We start from the raw sequence: 26,543 nt of genomic DNA on the forward strand, positions 1-26,543 counted from the left end.
ACGTGAGCTTTTGACACTGTTAAATTTGAAGAATGGACCTGGGAGTTCTTGAAAGTTCAAGAATACAATTTTTTTATTGTCCTTTTAAAGGTATCACGACCTAAGAACTTGGTTTTCTCTAGGACCAATATAGAACAGCATGACAGAACTTCGAGCTGGAATTTTTCTGCAGGGTTTTGTTAGAATTTGGCTGATCTTTTAGGCCGAGGTGTGGTGGACAGGGCTGGATTTAGGCACAGACAACATAGGCACGAACCTTGGGTGCCAAATTCTGAAGGCGCTCAGAAACTCAGACTCCCTCTGCTGCTCTTTGATTTCCGGGGCAAATCCCCCTACTCCCATTCCTCTGCCTATGGGGCAGTAATCCTAATTATGGCCCTGGTAATGGGGTAGAAAGTGGCAGCAAGAGGAATGGGTCTATTTCCAAGTTACTTCAGAAGGGTGCAGCAGAGTCCCTTCACTGACCTGGTACTCTGGGAGATGTGTTATTGATTCTAGTATGTTCCATAATAGCTCACACATTACAATGCTGTTAATCAGCAGTCCTAAAGGTTAAGTTTACGTGTTCTCATTCCTCACTCATCCCCAGTCTCTTTCTGTCTCCACGCATAAAGATACCCATAGTATTTGACTTATGTGCCCCACACACACACAACCTTTCAGAATTTCCCGCTAGTCAGCTCTCATCCACTAAAAGGTCAGTGAATTCAAGGACCAATTCAGCAGGATTAGGCCTTATTCACTGACAGATTCAGCAGAAAACTGAGTCAAGGAGCAAAGACTATAGAGCCCTGCTCCCAAAATGCAAACACATACACCTAGTGCATAAATTAAATACTTCCTGCACACTCCAAGCTGCACAGACATCATACAAACAAAAACTCTCCACAGATTCCATGCGCTTCTAATACAGCCTAAACACACACACACCCCACATATGCAGGCCAGTGTACTAACCTGTGGAATTTACTACGGGTTACAGGCTGTTTCCATACAATTTTGATGCACAAGTTCATGGGAGCTCATGAGCTCATCCAGCACCATTTTGAAGCCTGGTGCCAGTGGGACAGGAGTGAGTGGGAATTGCTCCTGCTCCTGCAAGATCACTACTTCATTGGGGTAAGCATTTGGAGGAGTGGGGAGAGGACTGCCCCTAAAGGGTAATTTAATGAATTGGGGAGGGAGCAGCACAGGGATGGGCCTTAAAGGGGACTGTGAGGGAAACAGGGAAAAAGATCATAGTGGGAGGACCATTTGAACCACCAGGCAATTTCTGCTACACTTGGGGAGGGTGGAGGGGGGACCACCTGGGCTACAAGACCTTTTTAGCTACATGCGCCGATGCACATGATGCACCTCCCCCCAAGGTGGGTTTTATTGCGAAAACAAGCTTGCAAAGCCTTTTCACTTGCTTATTTCACAAAATAACATATTAATGAGCTGCTTTGCATGATTTTGCATCACAACAGATTTTTAATGCAGCATTTAAATACGCTTTCATGCATGGTGGATTATGCACAAAAGTTTATTACTATAAAGCCCACTTTTCTGAAATGCTTTTGCCTACAATTTTCACGTTTATAGGTTTTGCAAATTGTTTCACGCAAAAACATTTTTTTGTGAAAATATTTTGAGATTAGTACATCAGCCTCAAAAGCCAGTTACCAAGGTAAATTTAGGCTGTCTGAAACTTGTTCATCTGTGTGCAAGTAAAAGTCCGCATGAAGATCAACAAGGAGCCAACTTTTACCCATGGGTAAGATAAGCAGGATCAAAGGTGGGGTTAAGTCGAGAGAGGTAATAATGTCATAGTTTTGCATTTTCAACGCAATGTGCCTTGTTTTCCAGGGGGAAAGTACCTACAGAAAAAGCAGCTGCAAATCTTTTTTCCCTAGACAGTTTTCCAAAGGAAAGCACATGCATAATTTTCCTTTGAGAATTGGTGCAGCCTGCGGACAAAAAGTACCTGCAAACTTTGCACCTACCTGCATTTTTCAAAATTGCATCCTCCAAACCCCTCATTTACAGACAAAACACGTGTGGCCCTTTGCTTGGCCACTAGATGGGGGTAGGACATAGTTCATGTGTTAAAATGTAGGCTCTTCCAACTTGGAGGGTATTTGGAAGTATTCTTCTTTCTTTTACAATGGGGGATTTTCTAGCCAAGGAGGTTCAGAGAGTTCAGTGATTGTGTATGTGGAAGTTAGCTGAGTCACAGGGTGGTTCTTCCCCTATAGGACAGATAAATATGGGGGGGGGGGGTGGGGTACAAAACTGCCTCACATCTTTTTGGGAGTCTCAGGGAAGTCTTGTTGAGAGATTTCAAAGGAGCAGGAATTTGAAACTGGGACTCTTACGAGCACACAAAGAAGTATTCAAGAAGTATGGAACTGAAGTTGGTCAGCAGGAGCTGTGCTGGGAGCCAGAATGACAGCAAGAGGTTGTGTTTCTCTCTTGGAGCTCCAGTGCAGGGCCTGGGAAACTTCCAAGCACCTGAAGTAAGGGAAAGAAGTTGTCTTGGGCCATCTCTGCCAAGGCTGTGGGTAAACTGGAAAATTCAAGAGGAAAACTAGAGTCTGTGTGAAGGAGCTTTGGGAACTATGAATTTTTTTTTATCTGAACTACTTTTTTTTCCCCCTGTTTTGCTCAGTACTTGAACTTTGTTTTGTGTTGAACTGGTTATTTTTCTAACTAAAGTGTTTTTCTGTTTGGACTGTGTGTTACATTTGGAGGTAACCTCTGCCCAGTTGGACCTTGCAGGAGAGCCTGCCCCCAATCCACAGGACCCGGAGACAGTATCCTCCCACTCTGGCTCCGTGAATCCAATACACTCCGGGGGCTGGGAAGGTGACCCTTCTGGCCAAGGGGAGGTTACTTACACATGCTACCTGCACAAATCATAATTTAGCCATACAAATGCAGGTATCACTATTAGGACCAGTTTTAGGAAGGTTTAATAGATGCAGCAACAGCAGGCAGCAAGGCTATAGGGACCCTGCGGTAATAGCACTGCACAGGCTTACAGGTGGCCTCGTTACATGTGCTGAGAGCTAGAGCAGGTACACAGCTTCCAACTTTCTGCTAAAGGTGTCCTGAGCTATGTGCACAGTGTTACCCGCAAATGTGCACACACTTTCTGAATGTAAATCTTACTCACAAGCAGCAAGGAGTTCTGCATTCAGAAATATGTGCACACAAACCTGTGTTAAATGTGTGCACAAAGTAGATCACACCTCCATTAAGTCCCTTATCAATTGAAGATATTATCTATTACTCTCTAGTGCATGTAGGCTTAACACATGCATTGACACTAACACTTGAAATCAGTTGCAAAAACACAAACAATGAGTCACAGGATTCTACAGCAGAACTAACACCACCACTAGCCACAGTAACAGCAAGACAAACAAAACATGTCTAACTTCTGCTAACACTAGACATCCAGTCTGTTATCCCAGATAACCCATAGATTACCGTACTCACTCATAATCACTGAGTCCATCAGAGGAGGAATATTCTAGACAGGCATAACTTGTTATTTCTGAGGTGTGTATCCATTTCTTCTCCCAGGGCTCCCTAAGGAGAAACTGTGCATTAGCATCTAGGAGTAGAATCTGGGCACTCCACCATCCATGGTGACAACCTCAAGGCCCCTTCAGGTCTGGGAAATTCAGAAAGCTCTTTGGGGAATTTAGCAGAGCTCTAGAACAGATCCTGTTCCTTTGAGTTCTAAAGGCATACTCCCATCACTCTTTCAGATTTATCCTCCATTCTGAAAAGCCAGTATTTCACGCTGTCTCTGTAGCTACTTTGTTACACAAAGAAAACACGTGGATGGATCGGTGTAAAACAGATTTTATTGAAGCTTGCCCGACTCTGGCCGAGTTTCGCTCAAAGAGCTGCCTCAGGGGCTAGTGTAAACAAATAAAATAACACACATATACATAAATTGAGACAACATATAAAATGTACATCAAGCCTATAAAAATTATATAAATAAAACCAATAATAATCATAATAAAACATATAAAAACATAAAAACAAATGTATCTGAGCGAATAGAACAATTCTTAATGTCAATATAAAATTATATATGATTATAATAATCAGCTTGACAACTGTTTTGCTCAGTATAATGTATTACAAATGTATGTGTATACTGATTACATAGGCATACACTTGAATTGGAGATATAAACATCATGGTGTGCACGTATAGACAAGGTTAATTGAACAAATATAAGTGAAATTGAATAAACTCTAAATAACAATATTGAAAAAATAATAATAAATGATGAAAACCAATTGAAAAAACAAACAAAAAATAATAAAAATAAAAATAAAAAATACAAAAAATAAATAATAGATAACAAAAGAATGAAAATTAATAAAAGTGTATTCAGTTTTCGATGAAAAATGTGTGGGTGGTACTAAGATCTGAAGAATGGATAGATACCTTACAAGCCACTCGATTAGGCTTGAATCATCACAGAGTTGACATATGACGAAGTAAAAGAGGATAACACAGTAGATTCCTCTAGAGTAATGTACATATCTGGTCCAGATGTTCCATACATTCAAAAAAATATATAATTAATAAATAATGTACATCCATATACTAAGAGATTGCTTGTAAAATATCTTTTAAATCAAAAGATTTTAAGTTCTATGCTAGTGTGATACTAGTGGCTCACAGTCACCAGCTATACAAAAATGGCGCCAAATATCTATATTTCATACTAACCAAATGAAATAGTTAGAATTGCGCTGATACCACTGAGATGTACTTTTTGCATTACTAAACTGCTTTTATGCTAAACCACCCGATTAGAATATTGATTAAAATACCTATGGGTTTATATTCTTTATAGGCAGACTCTGAGTTAAAGGGCAGACATTGATTTTATTGATTTTATTTATTTGATCGAATACAATTGATTTATGATTAAATCGAACTGCTATGAGTCTATTTCATTTGGTTAGTATGATTCTGCTGGCGCCATTTTTGTATAGCTGGTGACTGTGAGCCACTAGTATCACACTAGCATAGAACTTAAAATCTTTTGATTTAAAAGATATTTTACAAGCAATCTCTTAGTATATGGTTGTACATTATTTATTAATTATATATTTTTTTGAATGTATGGAACATCTGGACCAGATTTGTACATTACTCTAGAGGAATCTACTGTGTTATCCTCTTTTACTTCGTCATATGTCAACTCTGTGATGATTCAAGCCTAATCGAGTGGCTTGAATCATCTTCAGATCTTAGTACCACCCACACATTTTTCATCGAAATCTGAATACACTTTTATTAATTTTCATTCTTTTGTTATCTATTATTTATTTTTTGTATTTTGTATTTTTATTTTTATTATTTTTTGTTTGTTTTTTCAATTGGTTTTCATCATTTATTATTATTTTTTCAATATTGTTATTTAGAGTTTATTCAATTTCACTTATATTTGTTCAATTAACCTTGTCTATACGTGCACACTATGATGTTTATATCTCCAATTCAAGTGTATGCCTACATAATCAGTATACACATACATTTGTAATACATTATACTGAGCAAAAGTTATCAAGCTGATTATTATAATCATATATAATTTTATATTGACATTAAGAATTGTTCTATTCGCTCATATACATTTGTTTTTATGTTTTTATATGTTTTATTATGATTATTATTGGTTTTATTTATATAATTTTTATAGGCTTGATGTACATTTTATATGTTGTCTCAATTTAGGTGTATGTGTGTTATTTTATTTGTTTACACTAGCCCCTGAGGCAGCTCTTTGAGCGAAACTCGGCCAGAGTCGGGCAAGCTTCAATAAAATCTGTTTTACACCGATCCATCCACGTGTTTTCTTTGCTGTCAGCCACCTTGGATCGGCTACCGGTTTGTTTTCTTGGACCACCACTACTTTGTTACACTACACTCAATTTATAGCAGAGTAACATAACAACAATTTTTTTTATAGCAGAATCTACCTCTACCATTCATTTTATAGGTAGTTAACAGTGTAGGTTTAGCTCACATTCACTTTGGGGACCAGGTCACAGTACATAGCAAACCTGACACACCAAAACAGGAATAATTGCCAGAACTCAAACCGCAATAACCCCACTTAGGAAAAGGCAACATTAAATATCAAACCAGACTCAAACAGCACTACACCTCATGTTGCAAAAATAAAACAAGCCGGAGAATCATTACATTGGTCAAACACCCTGAACATGGGAATGTCCTCACCAAATACAGAATAAGGAATAGAAATAGAATATGCAAAGACGGAACTCTTCTTTGCTCTGCTATCCACTCCAGCTTCACACCCATTCCTGTTCCCTATATGACAGGAGCGAGGGAGTGGAAATCAAAAGGAGGGAAGAAGCTGGATTAGAGAGCAACATAACTATTCCTTGCTCTGTCCTCTCTAGCCTCACCTTCTTCCTTCTGCTCCTTGCCTACGGCCTTGGACGGAAGGAACTGAAGCAGGAAGCAGAGGGCTGTTCTCTGCTGAGTGAGATTCAGGGCACTCGCCAGAAAAGTCATCAGGGCAGATCCCTGTGTATTCAAGCCTAGCAACGCCGCTGGTAGTGCTTCCAGAATTGTGCCACTTCAGGTAATTGTCTAATTTGCCTAATGGAAGAACCGGCGTTGAAGTCAACAGAGATTAGTTAAAAGGTTCTGTGAAAACATTGGTTATTCCTTCCCCAGAAACTCTTCTTAAACTTTGTTTAAAGCGTGAATTATTTATTTCATTTCAGGTACTTTTTGCAACAGGCGAATGGAATAAAAGAACAAAAAAATCAAAGCACCCCTTCCCCCAAAATTGATCTTCAGAATTGAGGTAAGATGTTGCAGATGACTCTGGGCTGGTGGTAACAGATGTCTCCTCCCTCCATCTTCAGCAGCAGGGTTTGCTTACCCTGGCATTCTCTGCACAGATCCGGCCTAGGCTTGCACCCTTCAGCAGCAGATTGGTCAAATCAGTGAGCCCCACGCAGGTAGTGAAAGGAGATAGTAAGCCATAAATAGCCCCAAAGATTATACTCAGGGGCCACCCAAGGAGCAGCAGCACCAGGGTCCAGAAGAGACACCAACAGAAGCAATCACAGCTGCAGGCCATCACCACCCTGGGCAGGGAATGAAGATAGCAGAAAAAGAATGGATTAACGTACAAAGTTTTAACTTGTGGGAGGAGAAAGAAATCCCATGGAACAGCAGGCCAGGGGCAGTCAGGGATGATTGAATCCAAAACGAAGGCTCATTTAAAGCCAAGCTGCTGAAAGTGGGGCATGGGAAACAAGCTGCTGGTCTTTGCAGCCAAGTTTGTGATTTCCAGCTTGTATCTGCTCAGGTTTCTAGCCAAGACTTTCTTTCTCAGCCTCTTAGTTGCTGCTCGGTGGAATAAAGATTGATTGCGCAGAAGGCTGATATTCTCTATGCTCCCGATAAGGGGTTGGGAGTTCTATGATATCATAAAAGTAAAGAGAATACAGCTTGAACAGAACAATCTATTGTCACTCATCAGAAGAGAGAGGCTGAAAAGAGTGTGTACTGTAGCTGGATTCATGGCTGTGCTGTGACCCAGTCCAAGGCGTATGAACAGATGCGGCAGGAGCATCATTTGATTCTCTAGCTGGTAATGCAGTCACCTTCATGGGGGGAGAGGGGGGTTTGCAAGCCAAGGGAGCTGCCTGAGCTCTGGATAGCTGGTCATGGTAGCAGGCAACACAGTCTCTGTGACTGGGGACTCCCTCAAACGAGAGGTCTCTGCCTCAGATTTACACTGTGATGGGGCAGGAATTATGATTCAAGCAGCAGCAGGGATGATGTAAGGTTAGGAACTCTGCAGCTATAGTCCGAGCCAGGGATACAGCCGCAGCAGATGTCATGAGTGCAGCCTTTGGAATATCAGCTAGGAACTGGGGATGAAGTTGCAACTGGTTCCTGATTTGGAGCGATTGTTCCCCATTGCTGTGGCTTTGTAATAAATATGGATAATGGAGAAAGTGGCTGAGGTGCTTGGTTTCAAACTAAAGAAGGGGTGAATGGTTCCTCTACATTTTGTGCAATGAATAATTTTTATTCTGTATCTTACTGTTTTGTATAAACTAATACTAAATAAAAATAAAGTTATATGTGTACTGGTGGGGGGGGGGGGGGGGTTGGGAGAACAGAAAGATTGGGGAAAAACCCCTAAACTTCAGTTAACATTGCAGCAGGTGTAATAAAACCTGCACTAAGGGCCTGATTTTCAAAAGGATTCACACATGTAAAGCATTTATGTGCATAAATGGGCTTTTGAATATTTCTGTAAAAATATGTGCAGAAGTGATTTCATGCATAATTGTATTCTCACTAGAAACAGGCATTCAGGGGGGGGGGGGCCAGAGTTGGAGTGAGAAAATTGTTTCTGCACATACATTTGCTTTTCGAAAGCATGCATAGAAATCTACTCCCACACATTTGCACCTGTTAATAGGGATGTGCAGAGGGTACGGATTCGTCCGATTCGGTATTCGTATTCGTCAGCGGGCAAATATGTTACATTTGTTCAATGACGCCCCCGATCCGTTGATACGTTACATTTGTTTTCTGGTTCCCATTAAAGACAATGGGGGAAGTATTTGCAGCCTATTTTTGGCTGCAGAATTGGGGTTTTATTATCAATTCTGATGAAACTTCTGGGGAGCAATCATCAGAACAAGAAAAGAGCTCCAAGGTACTTAGACTGTGGCAAAGTGGCACCAAAGTATTCAACATTTACCTGCTCCCTCTCTGTAACCTACTAACTAATTTGAATCTAACCCACTACATATATGCGGACGATGTCCAAATTCTTATTCCAATAACCAAATCACTGCAAGAAACCCTCCATTATTGGAATTCTTGCTTCCTTTCCATATCCAAACTTCTTGAGGACCTCTGCCTAATTCTCAATGCCAACAAAACCGAATTCCTCCTCATCACCCAAGATGGCAACTACCAGCTCTCTAATACTCTTCCAGTGGCAATCCCCTCTCTATCTCCTCTGGTCAGAAACCTAGGAGTTATCATGGACAACCAACTGAATCTTAAAAGCTTTATTAGCAACACAGTGAAAGAATGCTTCTTCAAGCTCCAAGTCCTAAAAATACTTAGACCATTACTCCACCCCCAGGATTTCAGATCAGTTTTGCAAGCAATCATATTCTCAAAAATTGATTACTGCAATTCTCTTTTACTTGGTCTCCCAGCAATATCCCTAAGACCTCTACAAATGCTACAAAATGCCACTGCTAGGACCCTAACTAAAGCAAAAAAAAGGGACCACATCACTCCAATCTTAAAGAATCTCCATTGACTTCCTGTAAAACACAGAATACTCTACAAATCTCTTTCAACTATACACAAATCTATCTACAAAAACTCACACCTCGATCTCAGGATCCCACTGCAATTACATTCATCATCCCGCCCATTGAGATCGGCACAAAAAGGCTTGCTAAAAGCCCCTTCAATCAAAATATCCTCAAACAATAGAGCCTTCTCCACAGCGGGCCCCAAACAATGGAACTCTCTCCCTTCAGACCTTAGGCTAGAACAATGCCCAATAAACTTCAAAAAAAGACTCAAGACTTGGCTTTTCACCCAAGCATACAACTGATTTCGACTTCACTATCACTCTCCCTTCTTGGGCAACACATCATGTATCCTACCACTTAATATCCCCAGAAACAAATACAATCTCCTCCTGCCTAAGACTGACTACTTGTCACTCTACCGATCCGAATCGCTAGTATGTTAGATTTCATTAAGTTAAAATGTTGTTTCTCTTAATGCTTTAAGCAATTTAATTTAATTTATTTAATTATTCACCCAGTTCTTCTTTTCCTTGTTATATGTAAGACACTTGTGTTATGTCATCCCTAAGTTATATGTAAACCGGAGTGATTGGTAACATTGTTACCAGAACCTCGGTATATAAAAAATATTAAATAATAATAATAAATAAAAGTGGCATGAATGGCCTAAGGTACTTTAAAGGGGCAAAGGGGTACCAGGAGTGGCAAGAGTGCTTTAATAGAGATGCAAAGCAGCAGCGAGAGTGTCAAAAACACACCACAGCTTCAAAAGAGAGCACCGATAACAGATGCATGAACCCTCGAAGCAGCACGACAGGAAAAGCGGCAAGACAAGTAGCATCAACATCCTACAGCACAATGAAGGGGGAACATTAGGGGTGTGCATTCGTTTCCTACGTATTTGTAATCCGCAACGTATAGGGCCATATTTGTTGTATTTGTGGGGAAGCGAAACATATCGCGATTCCCCACGAATACAACGAATGTTCGCCGAATTATTCGGCCGTCTAAAGGAGCCAATTTAAACAAACCCCCCACCCTCCTGACCCCCCCCCCCCCCAAGACTTACCAAAACTCCCTGGTGGTCCAGCGGGGGGTCTGGGAGCCATCTCCTGCACTCACACCCTCAGCTAAGAAGTTACCCATGTCTTCATTATTTCTCACATATCATCACTCTTCCCTTGCATCTATATTATCACCTGTTGCATCATAATATACATCTACTGACTAGTATTCATTATATTATTTGTTAATCATAAAGCCAGTTTCTTCATGCTCCCAACCTTTTGGGAGTCCATAACTATCATTGGAAAAAGCAAGAATTATATTGTCACACATACAGGCCGATGCAATATTGTGCACTGAGCCTCGTATACCGGTTAACGAGCACTTGGGCACGCATTTTGGACGTGCTTCCCTAAACCCCAATACTGTAAGGGGATCGGTACTTTCAAACTTGCGTGTAGCTAATAGTGCTCATCACATGTAAATTCCATGTAGATGAGGTTATTAGCTATTACCCTGCAAAGCAAAAAATCCCCATGCACCTGAGGCACACTTTTTAACCCATGCATGAAGGGTTCAACTTAAAAACAAAAAAACTGCTTTTCTGTGGTTCCTCCTATTTAGTATCATTGCGATACTAAGTAGGGAGAACACAGAAAACAGCACCATGCAAAAAAAGTCTTATCGTAAAAAAAAAAAAAGAAAATATTTGGGGGTGCACAATATACACCCACAATATACATGCTTAGGGCTGGGTATACTGTGCATGCATGCTGTGCCAGAAAATTAGCTGCTGTGGGATAAAACGGATGCTCATAAATTGACAGTGGTCAAGGCCTTGCAATTTAAAGCAGAATGATTCACCAACAGTACTTGATAAGGTCCTTTCCAATTCGGGTATAAGCTGTGCTTTCTCTTTAAAACTTTGTAATGCACAAGGCCATACAGTTGGTCAGTGTTAGCGAGGCCTTGGAATACCAGAGAAATCTGTTGAACCGTCTTTTTGTTATTTTGAAACAGCTGTGACACTATGCAAAATCAGTTCATTTTGTTTAAAATTCAGATAAATGGGTATCTTGGTCATGCTTAGGGACAGGCATTAGCCTCTCAAACAATACTTCATGAGAAATAAGTTCATGTTAGCAGTTAGATATATATCAAAGTCAGGGGTTAAAGTATCAGGCTACTTCAAAAATGTCTCATGAGTAATTTTTCCCACTTTAGTCTTTAAAAGCTGACTGAATCTCTCCACCACTACCCACTAACACTTCTGACTACCCACTAAATATAAGCTACTGTTAAATGTACCTAAAATCCATTATCTATGGTACACTTATGAAATCTATTTGCAGTCACACAAATGAGTCCCAAGAGGCAGTCAAATTTGAGGGTGCAGCCCTCAATCCCTTTCGCTCATTATGAAGTATCCATGTGGAACATATCTATACTATTACCTATATTAATTGAACCAATCTTTTCTGGAGCCCACCACTGTACTAACATTTCTTTCATTACTTCCCCTTTTGTGCAGAGTGTGAAATGTAAATGAATCACTCAGGCAAGAAATGATAAATTAATGCTGGGGTTACATGTATGTTACTAGGGCCTAGCCAAAGTCCAGTAGAGGCATGTGTACATCCCTGGCATTACCAGGATTAGTGTTCATCAAAGGCCTCATTTGGCTGTTTCAAGAGTTCCTGCTGGTTGATTCGCTGAGAGACCTGCAAAGGAAGCAAAGGAATTAAAGTGAAATCAGGGGATGTAGACTTCCCAGTGAGGACCTCTTGTAGAGAGGCTGCATTCGCTCTAGCATTTCCTGCAGCTTCAAAAAAGGCATCCTTAGAATGTCTCGCTAGCTGTTAGGAGGAAACAAAGTCCTTAATACTGCATGAATGTAAGATCCATTTTTAATTGGGTTCCTTTGAGAAGTTAAAAAAAATTCCTTTTCCAATTTTTTTTCAAAATAATGAATTGCCCCCCAAAGAACATTATAAATCAGTATGAAATACTGGCTACAAGATATTTGCAAACATGCAAGCCTGGGTTAATGCCACTAATTCTGCCATTTGGGCAGAACTGTTTTCAATGATAATAAGTGTACTTTTTATTACATCATATGGTGTACACACAGCATAAAAAGCTACTAATTTGCCAGTTGGATTATAGAATAAGAGCTGACAATAAAAAAAACCCATCTGTATAGAAACATAGAAGTGACGGCAGAAGAAGACCAAACGGCCCATCCAGTCTGCCCAGCAAGCTTTCACATTTTTGTTTTCATACTTATCTGTTACTCTGACCACTGAGGTCAGGGCCTTATTGGTAACTTTTTGGTTCCAATTCCCTTCCACCCCCACCATCGATGCAGACAGCAGTGCTGGAGCTGCATCTAAGTGAAGTATCTAGCTAATTGGTTTGGGGTAGTAACCGCCGTAATAAGCAAGCTACTCCCACGTTTGTTTACCCTGCCTGTGCAATTCAGTCCTTGTTGGTTGTCTGAATATAAATCCTCTTTACTTCATCCCCCCCTGTCATTGAAGCAGTGAGCTGCGCTGGATATGTATTCCAAGTGAAGTATCAGGCTTAATTGATTTGGGGTAGTAACCGCCGTAACAAGCAAGCTACACCCAATTTTATTTGTTTACCCAGATTATGTAATTCATTCCTTGTTGGTTGATGCTGAATATAAATCATCTGGAATATCTTAAATATCTTGATATCCTGATCTATCACTGCTTCACAGATCTGTGAATTTTCATTTTCAGGCGAGGACAGAAAAGTAGCCGGTTTTAAGGATGGAGATAGAAAAATAGTGCTGTTTTGTTGATCAGTAAGAAATAATTCATAATTTGATAACAATTCATAATTTGATAACAATTGAGTTTTAAATGATTCAACAAAACAAACCTCACAAGGGACTTAAATATATATAGGGGCGGATTTTAAAAGCCCTGCTCGCGTAAATCCGCCCGGATTTACGCGAGCAGGGCCTTGCGCGCCGGCGCACCTATTTTCCATAGGCCTGCCGGCGCGCGCAGAGCCCCGGGACTTGCGTAAGTCCCGGGGTTTTTTGTCGGGGGCGTGTCGGGGGTGGGGCCGATTGGCACGGCATTTTGGGGGCGGGACGCGGCGTTTCGGGGGCGGGCCCGGGGGGTGTGGTTTCAGCCTGGGGCGGTCCGGGGGCGTGGCCGTGCCCTCCGGAACCACCCCCGCGTCGCGTCTCGGCGTGCTAGCGGCCCGCTGGCGCGCGGGGATTTACTTCTCCCTCCGGGAGGCGTAAATCCCTGGACAAAGGTAGGGGGGGTTTTTAGATAGGGCCAGGGGGGTGGGTTAGATAGAGGAAGGGAGGGGAAGGTGAGGGGAGGGCGAAAGCGAGTTCCCTCCGAGGCCGTTCCGATTTCGGGGGTAACGACATTGGGACTTCTTTTGCTTCTTGCCAGCCACCGCTGAATGCTGTACTCATGCATGTCCACACTCACCTACTTCCACTCCCCCAAAGGAACGACATGCCACCTCCGACTCCTGATTGTCCACTGACTGTCCTCGATGTCTTCTCCGCTCAACTGGCCCCTCTGCTGACCTTTCCCTCCAGGCTTTGTGCTGTGAAGTGCTGGGCTGATCAGGTTCTGATGCAACTGCAGAAATTCATGCACAGGCCACAGAACCATCCTTCTACCCATACCTGGATAAACTTCCCTCGCCCTGCCCTCTGATACCTTCCCCCTCTTGCTCCCCCTGCCAGTCCTGCAATTCTCCTTCAACCCCTGTCCAGTCAACACCAGGCCCTCTAGCTCTGGTGGATCTCACGGCCCCTGCGTTCCCCCACGCCAGCCAACCACCAAAACACTTGCCAATGTTGGGTCCCCCCTTCCACTCCAACCCCTTATCGGACCTAAAGTGCAGCCTACCTGATTTAGCACCAAAATTGCTACTGGACTGTGGCCCCCCCCCGTACCACCAGTCCTCTGGACTGCTCCCTGCTGGGAAACACATCATAATGCACTTCCCCTCCCCTCACCAATGACGGATCCCGCCCTAATCGCTTGCCCAGACAAGCATTCAATCCTAGGCCCTGCCTGGCGGTCTAGTTGCTCCTGCCGCTCTTCAGCAGAAAGGAAGTCCGCAGCCCGTCCTGCACGTCTGCCTGGCGCGGGCGAAGTGGTTGAACCCGGCCCCTGCAGCTGGATTTTGAAACTGAGACATTGCCCTTCACTAAACCCCTGATGTACCCTAACTCCGCCCGCAGGTAGCCTGCCGAACAGGTGGGCCTACCACTGTCGGTAACAAGGGCCAATCCTGGCCCAGGGGAATGCCCGGGGGAACAAGGAAAGTCCTTGCCGGAAGCATTGAGAGAAAGGTCCAAGGGCTGGAAGACCTCCTCACATCTGGGAGGGTAAGGGGAAGACCAGGACAATTGGGCAGCTTCTGGACCACTCTCCCCCGAACTTTGACCCAGGACACTCGCCTGTTCTGCTGAAACCGCCACAGCCGGATCCTCCAGTGCCCTGACCGCCGCACTCCGCCGACGGCCACCGGTGTGGGAACTGCCCAGGCCCCCGCTGGACCTGGCCGCTCTCTCCCTGCCTCGACGAAGCATACTCCATACACTGCTGCCACTGGCAATGCTCGGGCCGCACAGATAAAGGTTTGAAAGGCCACCTATTAATTAGTTTTTGGTTTTGGTTTTTTTTTTTAACTCTAATCCCTGCTAACGCTAACCCGTCCACTTCCCTCTCTGTTTGTATTTTTTTTTTTTTTTTAATTCAAGCGCGGAAAGCCAGCACCCCACCACCTAAGCTGTCGCCTACCCGAGAAGTGAGCAGACACCTACCACGTCACGGGCAAGCGGCTGCAGCGGCCAATCAGGATGCATCGATTCGAATAGAGGCACCCATAGCCGTTTTCCACCCCCCTTTGGCTCCAAGTTTTGCCGCTCTTTTTCCCCGAACTAGCCTCCCCCTCCCCTCTTCTTATCCATCCCCTTCGTGCGCTCTACCCGTGTTATGTTTGGCGGCCTAGGACAGGCCTGCACCGCCGATTCTTTGCATTAACATGTTAGATGCAAAAGCTTCTGTTTATGACAAAACAAATAAAAAAATAGGAGAGCATTATTGGATAATCCTAAGACTAGTGATAGTTTTAATATTACAAAGGAAACTTCTGCTTCCAGAGATCAAGTAAACATTTTGTTTCTGAGAATTTTTCAATATGTCATTCAAAGGACTATTCTTGTCTTCAGAATTATAACCTGCAGAAATTTACTGTTCTAAAAGACATTTTTGTAATTTGCTCTTAAAAACCTTTTAATCAATGTTTAGCCAATTGATTCAGGAGCTCCTGTGTGTCTAATATAATTTACTCTTTAATATCCCTAACTTAAGTCTGCTCACTGTGCTGGCTTGTCTGTATCGCCGCATTCCGCGGGACTCTCCTTGGCGGCATGGATGCCGTCACTCCCTGCTCTGACGCTGGGCCTTCCTAGGCGTGCGTGTCACAGGCCCCACTTTTGAAGCCTCTTCAGCAGGAACCTCGGGGGTGTCCCGCTGCGATGACATCATCGGCCTCTCATTCATAAGCTCCACCATCGCCCCCAGCACACTGATTTGGCAACAAATTCCATCCTTGGACTCAACTCCTGCGGATCCTCGAGACATCGTCTACTGCTATCCTTGGACCCTGTCTGGCACCTGCTCCTCGGGGGTCAGTGCGCGCTACTTGAGGACTTGCTCCCCTGGCCTACCCCACTCCTCGGGCTGGCTCTGCACCTCTTGGGTTCCATCCTGCCTGGCTCCAGCTACTTGAGTCTCCTCCAGATTCGCAGTACCCGTGAGTCCCTCGTCTGGCCTCCTCACTCCTTGGGGCTGTGCCTGCATCTGCGTCTAAAGACTGGCAGTGCTTGTCCGCTTCTCAGGCCGTGCATATTCTAGCGATCAACCTAGTCCTGCCCCGCTCCTCGGGGCTGGATCCCAGCTTGCTCCTGTTGGTCACCTGTCCCATTCCTCGGGTCAGCTCCTGCTTCATCTCTGGCTACACCTCCTCTCTCCGGGGTTCTACCTTCATCAGCTGCTTGGGTCAGGACCAGACTACTCCACCCCGTGGATGGTCTATGTTCCTAGTTACATCCATCATGCTGCAGCTGCGTCCCCTTGGGGCCGACCTTCCAGAGAACCTCCTACAGCCTACCACCCTGCGGGGGTCAGCTACGGTCCTTGGGGCCTCTCCATCACTGTGCCAAGAACTTCCCGCTGTGTCAGTATCCCGCCTCCTGACGGCGCTCCTCCCCAACTCGTGCCTCGGGCCAAGGGTCCCCCAACCCACAGATCATAACAAGTGTTACAACGATATTGCATTGTAAAACAAGAATATAACCCTAAATGATATATGGAAATTGATGACAACAGTAAATAATAATGTCTCGCGAATGAATGAGTCATTGTTAGGAATTGTGAATGTGAATAAACAACAAATAGAAGAGCAAGGAAAGGAAGTAGCTGGTTTAAAGGATAATATGGTTAAAGTAACAACAAAAATTAAAATATTAGAAAATACTGGAGTTGCCCAAATTAAAGATAGTCTCTTTACTCGTAAAGAGTTAGAGAATATTGAGAATTTGGTATGATATAAGAATTTACGAATAATTAACTTTCCCCAAACCAGACTCCTATCTCCTGCAGAAATGTTGAAAAAATATTTTAAAGAAATTCTTCAATATTCAGAGACAGAGTTACCAGTTTTCTCCAAAGCTTTCTACTTTTCTAGGAAAGTTAGAGGGCAAGAGGAAGGAAATTTAGGAACATCTTCGATTGGGGTCTCCACATTTTTGGAGGAGTCAATCGATATAATACAAAAGAGAGCTACCTTATTTGTCTCTATGTTATTGGAATCGGATAAAGATAGAGTGTTTGGGGATTTCCTCAAACACAGGGATATGTCCTTTTGTGGACAAAAGATTCTGATGTTCCTGGATGTCTCAAGGGCCACTCAGGCCAAAAGGAGACATTTTTTGTCTTTAAAGAGTAAAGTAGTAGCCCTAGGGGCAACTTTCTTTCTGAAATATCCAGCTATCTGTATTATTTCTCTTAGAGGAAAGAAATACAGTTTTATAGACCCATTACATTTGGAGACTTTTATTTCAGATAAAGATATAGATGGAGGAAATAGTTTAGAAGGTCAGAAATAGAATTTTCATGTCTCTCTCTCCTATCTTAAAATGAATATTGTATAATTTAATATATGGTCTGATCTCTCCCAGTATATAGGTAATGTAATGGAGATAAAGGTTTTTCATTTTATATTGTTTAATAATGATATGGATAAGTTTTAATTATCTGTATTACTTATTTGAAATTTTGTTTAAAAGTTTTAAATGAAAATTCAATAAAGAAATAATTAAAAAAAACAAAAAACAATTCTGGGGTCCCAATGAAATAAAAATTATAAGCAACACTGACATAATTTCATAAGAACAAAAAGAAAAATTAAACATGCTTAACAAGTTATTCTGGCCAGATTTAAAAAAAAAAAAAAAAGAAAAAGTTATTTGTGTGTTACTCACACAAATAGCAGAAGTGAAAAAAGAAACTGATGTTTTCCAAAATGCAATTTTGGGTTGTTCTTCTCAGAGAACTACAAAATTAAAAGGTACAATCTTGAAATCTCTATAAATATTTGGTATAATTATATTTTTTCGCTGCTGGCTTTCAAAACATATATATCATTCAGACAAATTTGCTAGCTAAAGAACTGCCAAATTAACCAATATTGCATTGCGCATTTCCTTTTTCCTCTGACATTATAGCTTATTTCCAAATAACAATGGTTAAAAAGTTTCCTTGCTTAAAAAAGAGCTATAGAAAAAGGAAATTGTTAGGTTAAAAGTGTAAATAAGATTTATAATGCTTTTGTCCAGAACAGGAAGTCATTTCCTGAGTGTTTCCTCCACTTAACCAAGATTCAAATATATCACAGAAGGATTAGAAACCAAAATTACTTTTCATATACACACTTACTCCTTATAAAAATATGATTTAAAAAAGATATTGTTAGGGATGAACTCTATTCACTGGCAACTGAACATATTTCATATCCTGGATAATCAATCAGAACTAACAAATGCTGAGTAAAAAGTACACCCATAATTTATCTAGTTTGTGGTACAACTTTTGGACTGTTTTTCATAGCTGAAACCTTTAAAGGACTATTGTATGTGCCCACAATACGGAGCACACATCTATCGCAAGTAAGAGATCATGTATTTTCCATTGTGGGCCCAAAACTTTGGAATTCTCTACCAGAGATGCTACGTTTGATAACAGATAGAAAGAGATGTAAATGTGAGCTAAAAACATGGCTATTCAAAAATGGTTATAACCTAACTTAAAATCATCAGAATGCAAAGAACTACAATAATAAGAAAGATAAGAGAAATCAATCGAAGCATGAGGAATACATTTAACAAGTGAATGTAAGAACCTCAACACAACGTACTGACTTATATGTGAAATCTGTTGAATCATTATATGTTCTGTACCTCTAACCTTCTGACCTAGATCTTTAAATAATATGTAATAGAACATTTATTTTTTATTTTTTTTATTGTTTTATCATTTTCAACAATATACAAGTAAGAAAAAACCCTTACTTCCAGAAAAATATAGAAAAGAATGCTTATACATATACAATTAATAAATCAGAAACAAATTAGATCAGAATAAGCATCTTTTTCATCAACATAGGTAATAATTGGAAGGGAAACAGAATTAAAAGAAAAAAAAAAAAGAAAGTTTAAAGAAACAGGCAATTAACGTGTACACCGTTTCTTACTTAAACTTTAACTAAGATCTTCTCGACCTAGATGTTAACCAGAGGTAGGGAAGCTATAATCCTGGAATTTATGAATGATTTCAACCACTCTGGAAAAAAGAATATAAAGAAATCATTGCTTGAGGAAATCAGACATTTGCATGGATACCTTAGCCTAAAAGAATATCCAAGAGATAGAATCTGTGGCCTTAACATGAGAAACTCTCGCCTCCTCTCCTGGGTCACTGGTGTGAAATCCGGATAAACTTGGATTTCTTGTGTATAGAAACTTGCGGAGATATTCTTAAAATATCTCCGCATTACATTACTAACGTCATGCTCAGATGAGAATGTTACCAGGAGGGTTGCTTGATCGTACACCTCAGAAGAGGAGTTTTCCAAAAACTGTGTCAGATTCACAATCCCCCCCAAGTTGATTTTGAGAAAGTTTCAATTTAGAAGGAATAGGCAAAAACAGCAACTTGCTAACAGGCAGAAATTTATCCTCTTCCCATTTTAATACTTCCCTCAAGTAGTTTCTTTTTTTTTTAATTTATAACTTTTTATTGGCCACGTATCCACAGCCTATACAAAATTCCACTAACATAAGTAAACAGAACACGTACAGAAACAAAGCTGAGATGTGAAAATCAACACCATCATCAAGAATATGTTGCCATGATGAATTTTCACCCTGAAGTCCCCTCCCTCCTCCCCCCCTCTGAGGTGTACCACTGTTATCCGTCAAACAGTATATAGTGATATCAATGCACAATTTACAGACTAGAGCAAAACAGGAGAAGGTAAACTGAACATCAACGCCAAAAATAAGGCCCCGGAGCACTGGACAAAGGCACCGGCTAACGGAAGTATTCCATGTTACCAGCCCCCCAGATTATTTTGCATCCATCTATCATAAAGTCCCCATGTCCTGACAAAAGTATGTACCGACTTATTCTTATAGGCTGTAATCCGCCCCAGGTTGTGCAGGATGTGAACCTCCGCCTGTACCATCAACAGGGTAGGCACCTTCGTGTCTTTCCACAATTGTGCAATGAGGCATCTGGTCGCTGTAACCACGTACTTAATAAAGTAATTATGAAACTTAGAAATGTCTTTGAGGTCGTCATTCAGCAACGCCTGGGACGGAGTCAGTTGGACTGTAATACGTAGTATAGTGGTAAGCCAGGCAGAAATCAAGATCCACAGAGCCCATATCCTAGGACAAGTCCACCATAAATGAAAGAATGTTCCTGTTTCCCCACAGTGCTTCCAGCACTGTCCGGAAGAGCTCGGCCGCATGTGTTGTATCTGGGCAGGTGTAATATACCAGCGAAAGAACAGCTTGTATCCGTTCTCGATATGTTTAGCGGAGATGAGGCCTTTTCGCAATCCTTGAAACACCCGTAACCAGTCCTCCTTGGTCCAATCGCATTGTAAGTCCCTGTGCCAAGCTCGGACATGGGATGCAGAGATGGAAAACCCACTACTCAACAAACCATATATGTTTGAAATATGTTTATCCACCTTATTCGCATGTCGACACATACTTTCAAATGTAGACATTCCTTTTATCAAATCATTAGCTACCTGATTACTATTATAAAAGTGACGTATCTGTAAGTAATGAAACAAATCTGTGGGTGCCAACTGGTGGCGAGCACACAGCGTTTGAAATGGAATTAGCCCTCCAGGGACCCACACATGAGCAAATTGCGTGATCCCACTAGAAATCCAATGGGAAAAAGCCAAAGGGTGTCCAGCAGGCCTAAATGCCTTATGGTGGAATAAATGAGTGCTGTGGAAAAATTTTTGCATGCCCACTAAATGTTTTCGCCAATAATCCCAAAGCGATAGAGTCACCTTTACCGTATCAGGTAGTTGCCCGCTCTGGGGCCAAGTAGCTCGCCTCTGCCACAGAAGCGCAGTGATAGGCATATCCCCTATGATTGCCTGCTCCAACTGTACCCAGGGCTTGCTAGGGTTGGCTTTATGCCATTCTATAGCTGCTTTGAGCTGAGCTGCACCCTGATATCGAGCTAAATTAGGCATTCCCAAACCACCCTGCAACCGGGGCAAATATAAAGTCTGCTTCGCAATACGAGCTCTCCGCCCTTTCCAGAAATATTTATTCAATCTGTTCTGCCATTTATCCAGAAGCTTCACTGGGACCATAATGGGCAAGGTTTGCAGTAAATACAATACCCGAGGAAGAATATTCATTTTAACTACCGCCAGCCTCCCTAGCCAAGATATATGATAGCGGTCCCACTCTTCAAGATCCTTATAAAGTTTTGCCATTAAAGGTGGGTAATTTAGTTGGAACAAGCTATCACTTACCCCCAGATATACCCCCAGATATTTCAATTTTTGCCGAGCCCATTTAAAAGGGAAACTCTGCTGTATGTGTACCGCCATTCCCTGGGGCAAGGACACGTTGAGCAATTCGGATTTGTCCCAGTTAACGGTAAACCCCGAAACAGAACTGAATGTAGTAAGTTCAGTGGAAATTTCCCGCAGCGATGCTATAGGATCAGTAATGGTAAATAGGATGTCATCTGCAAATAATGAAAGCTTAGAGGAGAAGCCACCAACCTGTATCCCTGAGATTAAGGGATTACACCTGATTTTGTGGGCGAAGGGTTCCAAATAAAGCGCAAACAATAATGGGGAGAGGGGACAACCCTGCCTCGTCCCTCTCCGCACCGCAAAAGATGAGGAGTACCCCCTATTAATTTTAAGACCTCATAGAGTTTGCGAATCCATGTGATAAATCTATCCCCCAATTGATAACGCTGCAGCGTCTGGAATAAGAAGGGCCAATGTACATAATCAAAGGCTTTCTCAGCATCTATAGCCAGGAGTGTCATGGGGATTTGCTGAGATCTCGCCCACCCCATAGCACCCACAGCCTTCTGGACATTATCCGATGCCATGCGTCCCGGAATGAAACCCGACTGATCTTGATGTATTAAATCAGGTAAAAAAGTATTCAGCCTATGGGCCAGTATTTTTGCTAGTAACTTCATGTCCAGGTTAATCAAGGATATGGGGCGGTACGACCCGCATAAAGTAGGGTCTCTCCCCGGCTTGGCCAGAAGCGTCACCCCCGCCAGATTCGCCTCTCTAGATAGAGAACCGGGACCTTGCAACGAGTTAAATAACTTGACTAGCTGTGGAGTCAATGTGGCGGCAAATTTCTTGTAAAAAATGGCCGTAAAGCCGTCCAATCCAGGGGACTTACCCAGCTTCAGTGCCCGTATAGCCCACATTACCTCCGCCGCCGTGATATCCCGGGTAAGATATTTTTGGGCATCCGGGGGTATCTGGGGAAGCTGCACAGATGACAGATAACTATCAATTTCTCCAGGGTCAATATTAGGGTTATTAGCATATAGAGCTGAGTAAAATCGCAAAAACCGTTGTCGAATATCAGTATTAGAGGTAATGATGTTCCCCTGTTCATCCTTCAACTTTACTATGTTAAGCACAGATTGTTGGGCCTTTAATTTCCGTGCCAAATACCTGCCAGCCCGATTCCCCCCCTCGTAGAAGGCCTGTTTGGCCCGCTCCAAACCAAACGCTACTTGGGCTGCCTCCAGGTCCACCAGCTGCATGCGTAATTTGTCCATCTTTGCCAAAAGGCATTTATTACCGGACGTAGAATGTAATAATTCCAACTTTTGTAACTGCCCAATAAGTTCGGTCTTAACCCTCTGTCTCTGACGTTTCACGTGGGCACCCCTGGCAATGAGCCTGCCCCTAACTACTGCTTTCAGGCACTCCCACAGTGTGGACGGAGCCATGTCCGGGGTCTCATTAAGCTGCAAGTATTCCTGAATAGTCGAGTTTAACAGGTCACAGTAGCCGTCGTCCGCCAGCAAACTATCGTTAAGCCTCCAGTATCAGTTGCCTTTATCCATAGCAGAAAAAATTATCTGTAAAGATACTGGGCTGTGATCCGACCAAGTGGTTACCCCTACTGTCGGAGCACTAACATAATTAGAGCAGCTCTTTGCGACCAGCAAATAGTCTATTCTAGAATATGTTTTATGAACCTTAGAGAAAAAGGTATAGCCCCGTCGATTGGGATGCCACACCCGCCATGCATCAATTAAACTGTACCGGCGAAGAAAGCTGTGAAAGCACTGCCGGTCCTTCTTCTTAGTTTGCGTATTCCCATGGGAGTTATCCAATCTAGGATTAGAGGTCAAATTAAAGTCACCCCCTATTAGCAAATGGCCCTCCGCACATTGATCAATAAGCTGAGATAAACGGGCAAGGTAAGCTCCTTGGGCACTGTTGGGGGCATAGACGCTTAACAAGGAATATTTTTCCCCTCCTATAGCAATAATTAGCATAAGATATCTACCCTCGGGGTCAGAATAGCAGGCCAATTCTTCATACAGTAGATCCTTATGGATTAATATTCCGACCCCCAGATATTTGTGGGACAAAGGCCTGGCCGCCCAATATTGCCTGGTATAAGTCATATTTTGAAGTAAACGTTCGTACCTCTTTTTTAAATGTGTTTCTTGAACCATCCCAATCATGACCTTATGGTAGGCTAAGTCAGAAAATAAGGACTGCCTCTTTAGTGGCGAGTTCAACCCCTTAACATTAAGGGACCAAATTGTCATATTCGCCATAGTGATTAATGAGAAGAGACAGCAGGATAGGCCCCTGCAGCCCACTATGCATTGGATCCATTTTACCCTCCGATCTGCAACTGTTGCTTAACCCTCGTACTGAAAAATAAAGCATAAAGACCATTACCCACCTCAGTCCCCCCCCCCCCCCCCCCCCTCCCGCTTTCCCAACCCCATCGCAGTATGTTCCTCTCTCGAGGACAACACTACGTATATAATGGAGGAAACAGTCATTCCAACCTTTGCCTTCAACCCGACATCCCATAAAATAGAATATAATCATCAAACTGAGCCTTAAGACTCCCCTCTATAACACACACAAAAACATAAAGAAACCAGCAGTCGCTAGCTAAGGAAATAAGTATTCAGTAACATGTAAAACTGTGAAACCTAAAAATAGACACAGGCACCGCTCCCTGTAGCTGTCCCATATAAGCGGTTAGGCAAATGCCCATAAAATATGCTGCATCAATCAGTGCCAAGTCAACGTTCCAACTCCAAGAAAAGAAGTTTAACTCCAAAGGAATTCCCATCAGGTAGAGTATCATCCGTGGGGTTCTGTAACCGTTTGGCGACGCAGCCGTCGGTCTCCCCGAATCACCCTTTGCCAACGTGGTGGTTCATCCTTACGGGCAGTAGACGATGGAGGGCCTGCTAATCCGGCGCAATCTGAAAAGCCCGCCTCCTTGAGAATTTGGGAAGCTTCCGCTAGTGTCCGCACCCTGTGCATCTCCCCTTTAATGGCAAAGCTGATCCCAAACGGGAACAGCCAGCGATAACGGACACTTTCCTTTCGGAGCAGGCTGGTTATAGGTTGAAAGTCCCTCCTTTTCTTAATTGTGGATGGGGCGAGATCAATAAAAACCATAATCTCATGCCCTTCCCATTGCCACGAGGACTGCCTCCTCGCTATGCTAGCGATCCGTTCCTTGAGGCCAAAGTCAAAATAACAAGCTATAATGTCTTTAGGGACATTCGAGTTCCGTGGGCCCAACACCCTGTGCGCCCGGACTAACTTAATCTCAGTATCGGAAATCGCGGCTTTGTCCACCTCACCTGCAGTGAGCAACATCACGCTTATCTGTGCGACCACTGCTGCACTGTCAGCATAGTCAGGAAGCTCAGGAACCCCACGAAAGCGTAGATTTTGGCGTCGGGACCTATTTTCAAGGTCCTCTACTTTATCTTGGAGATGTTCCATCTCATTATGTAAAGTGGTGAGTTGCTCCCGCGCCGTTTTCAGCCCGTCGCTGTTAGCTTCCGCTCGGGTCTCCACTTCAAAGAGGCGCCGCCCATGTTCTGCGATATCCCCACGCAATTCTTCGATCGAAATCTTGATATCCGCCGCTATATCTTTTTTCAATTCGTCAAACCAGCCCCGCATTTCGGATTTGGTAGGCAGTTCAAGGGGGCCTTGCGGCGATGCCGCCCGGCTGTCCGCCGGAGTCGCAGCAGCCTCGTGCACATCCGTCATGTTGGATTCCTGAGGCTCTCCTTCCAGCGCCAATTTGTGATACGAATACTTCTTTAAATCACAGGTTTTTCGTCTGGTCGTCATCTGCTACAGATCCGATTGCAGAAAAATGATAATGGACGCTTCGAACGTCCCGCTAGGAGGTTTGATGGACATAGATACCGTCAGGCATCGGAGGAGACTCGGGTTTAGGCTGCCATCAGGCTCGATGACGTCACTTCCTCCTCCCCTCAAGTAGTTTCTTAAAGTATGATAGGGGTCTTCCCTGACAATTTTAGGAAAATTTAAAAACCTAAGATTTAAAACCCTGTTGTAATTTTCTAAATATTCTAGCCTCCTTAAGATAGTGCTTGAATCTTTAATTTAGTGTTACAATCCTGTAATTTTGTAGAGGAAATTTCAAGCTTCTCCAATCTTAATTTAGCTTCAACAGAATGATTGTCCATTATTTCCTCTAAAACAGTCATTCTTTTATCCAAATTTACCATTTTTGTCCCTTGGTCTCTTAATGTGCAGCCAAAACCGGCTACAAGGACCCACAACGCATCCAGCGTTACCATCGTAAGAATAAAAGACTCACTCTCCGTTCCATAGGAGGAATCCTCTTTCTCCTCTGCTGGTCTCAGCCCTGCAGCCTCCAGCTCTCCACACTCGTCCTGGCTTCCACTTGGGGGTTGAAGTCGCAGGCAACTCTTCTGTGCTGGCTCCAGCAGACTCCAGCAACTGCAACGGGAAGCTGTGCTGCTCCAGAAAGCCTCCTCTCTGGCCCTCACCTTCCAGGGAAGCCGCGGCAACGTCATCACCCGGCGTCCTGGGCGAACGAGGAGCTCCAGCATTCGGGGCCGACTGCAGATGAAGATTAGGGGGGCTAAGCGAGACTTCCCCAGGCGATTCCGCCGCTCCCTCGGAAAGAACCGCAGCGGGGTTAGCACACCCCGTTTGTGAAGCAGAACCCGGGCCGAAGGATGTAATCAAACATCCTGATAGGGTAGTCACTTCGGTGGGGTAAGTCCTGACTTTCCCATTTCTTTTTACAGGCATCTCCGAAGGAAAAAGTAACTCACAGGGAACACACGTTACTCGACCAGAGTGCACAACGCCATCTTGTTTTCCCCCAGAACATTTAATTGAATTTAATTTAATGCCTGCTGATGAATACAACCTCTACAACCCTTCCTTATTTGTTGGTACATAGCTATGAATGTTACATCTGTAAACCATTGTGATCTTTACATGGAACGATAGTATATA

General features: G+C 42.9%; 1 long non-coding RNA gene across 1 annotated transcript in view; it reads left to right on the plus strand.

The window, feature by feature from the left end:
* The first annotated feature begins 7,599 nt into the window (after window positions 1-7,599).
* The window catches only part of LOC115090214, a 58,095-nt gene continuing 39,151 nt past the window's right edge, over window positions 7,600-26,543 (plus strand). The window contains exon 1 of the long non-coding RNA XR_003856344.1: window positions 7,600-7,657. This is a non-coding gene — a long non-coding RNA (uncharacterized LOC115090214). The remainder of the gene's footprint in view (window positions 7,658-26,543) is intronic.

Source organism: Rhinatrema bivittatum, chromosome 4, assembly GCF_901001135.1.
Source record: "Rhinatrema bivittatum chromosome 4, aRhiBiv1.1, whole genome shotgun sequence".
In the NCBI taxonomy this organism is placed as follows: domain Eukaryota; kingdom Metazoa; phylum Chordata; class Amphibia; order Gymnophiona; family Rhinatrematidae; genus Rhinatrema; species Rhinatrema bivittatum.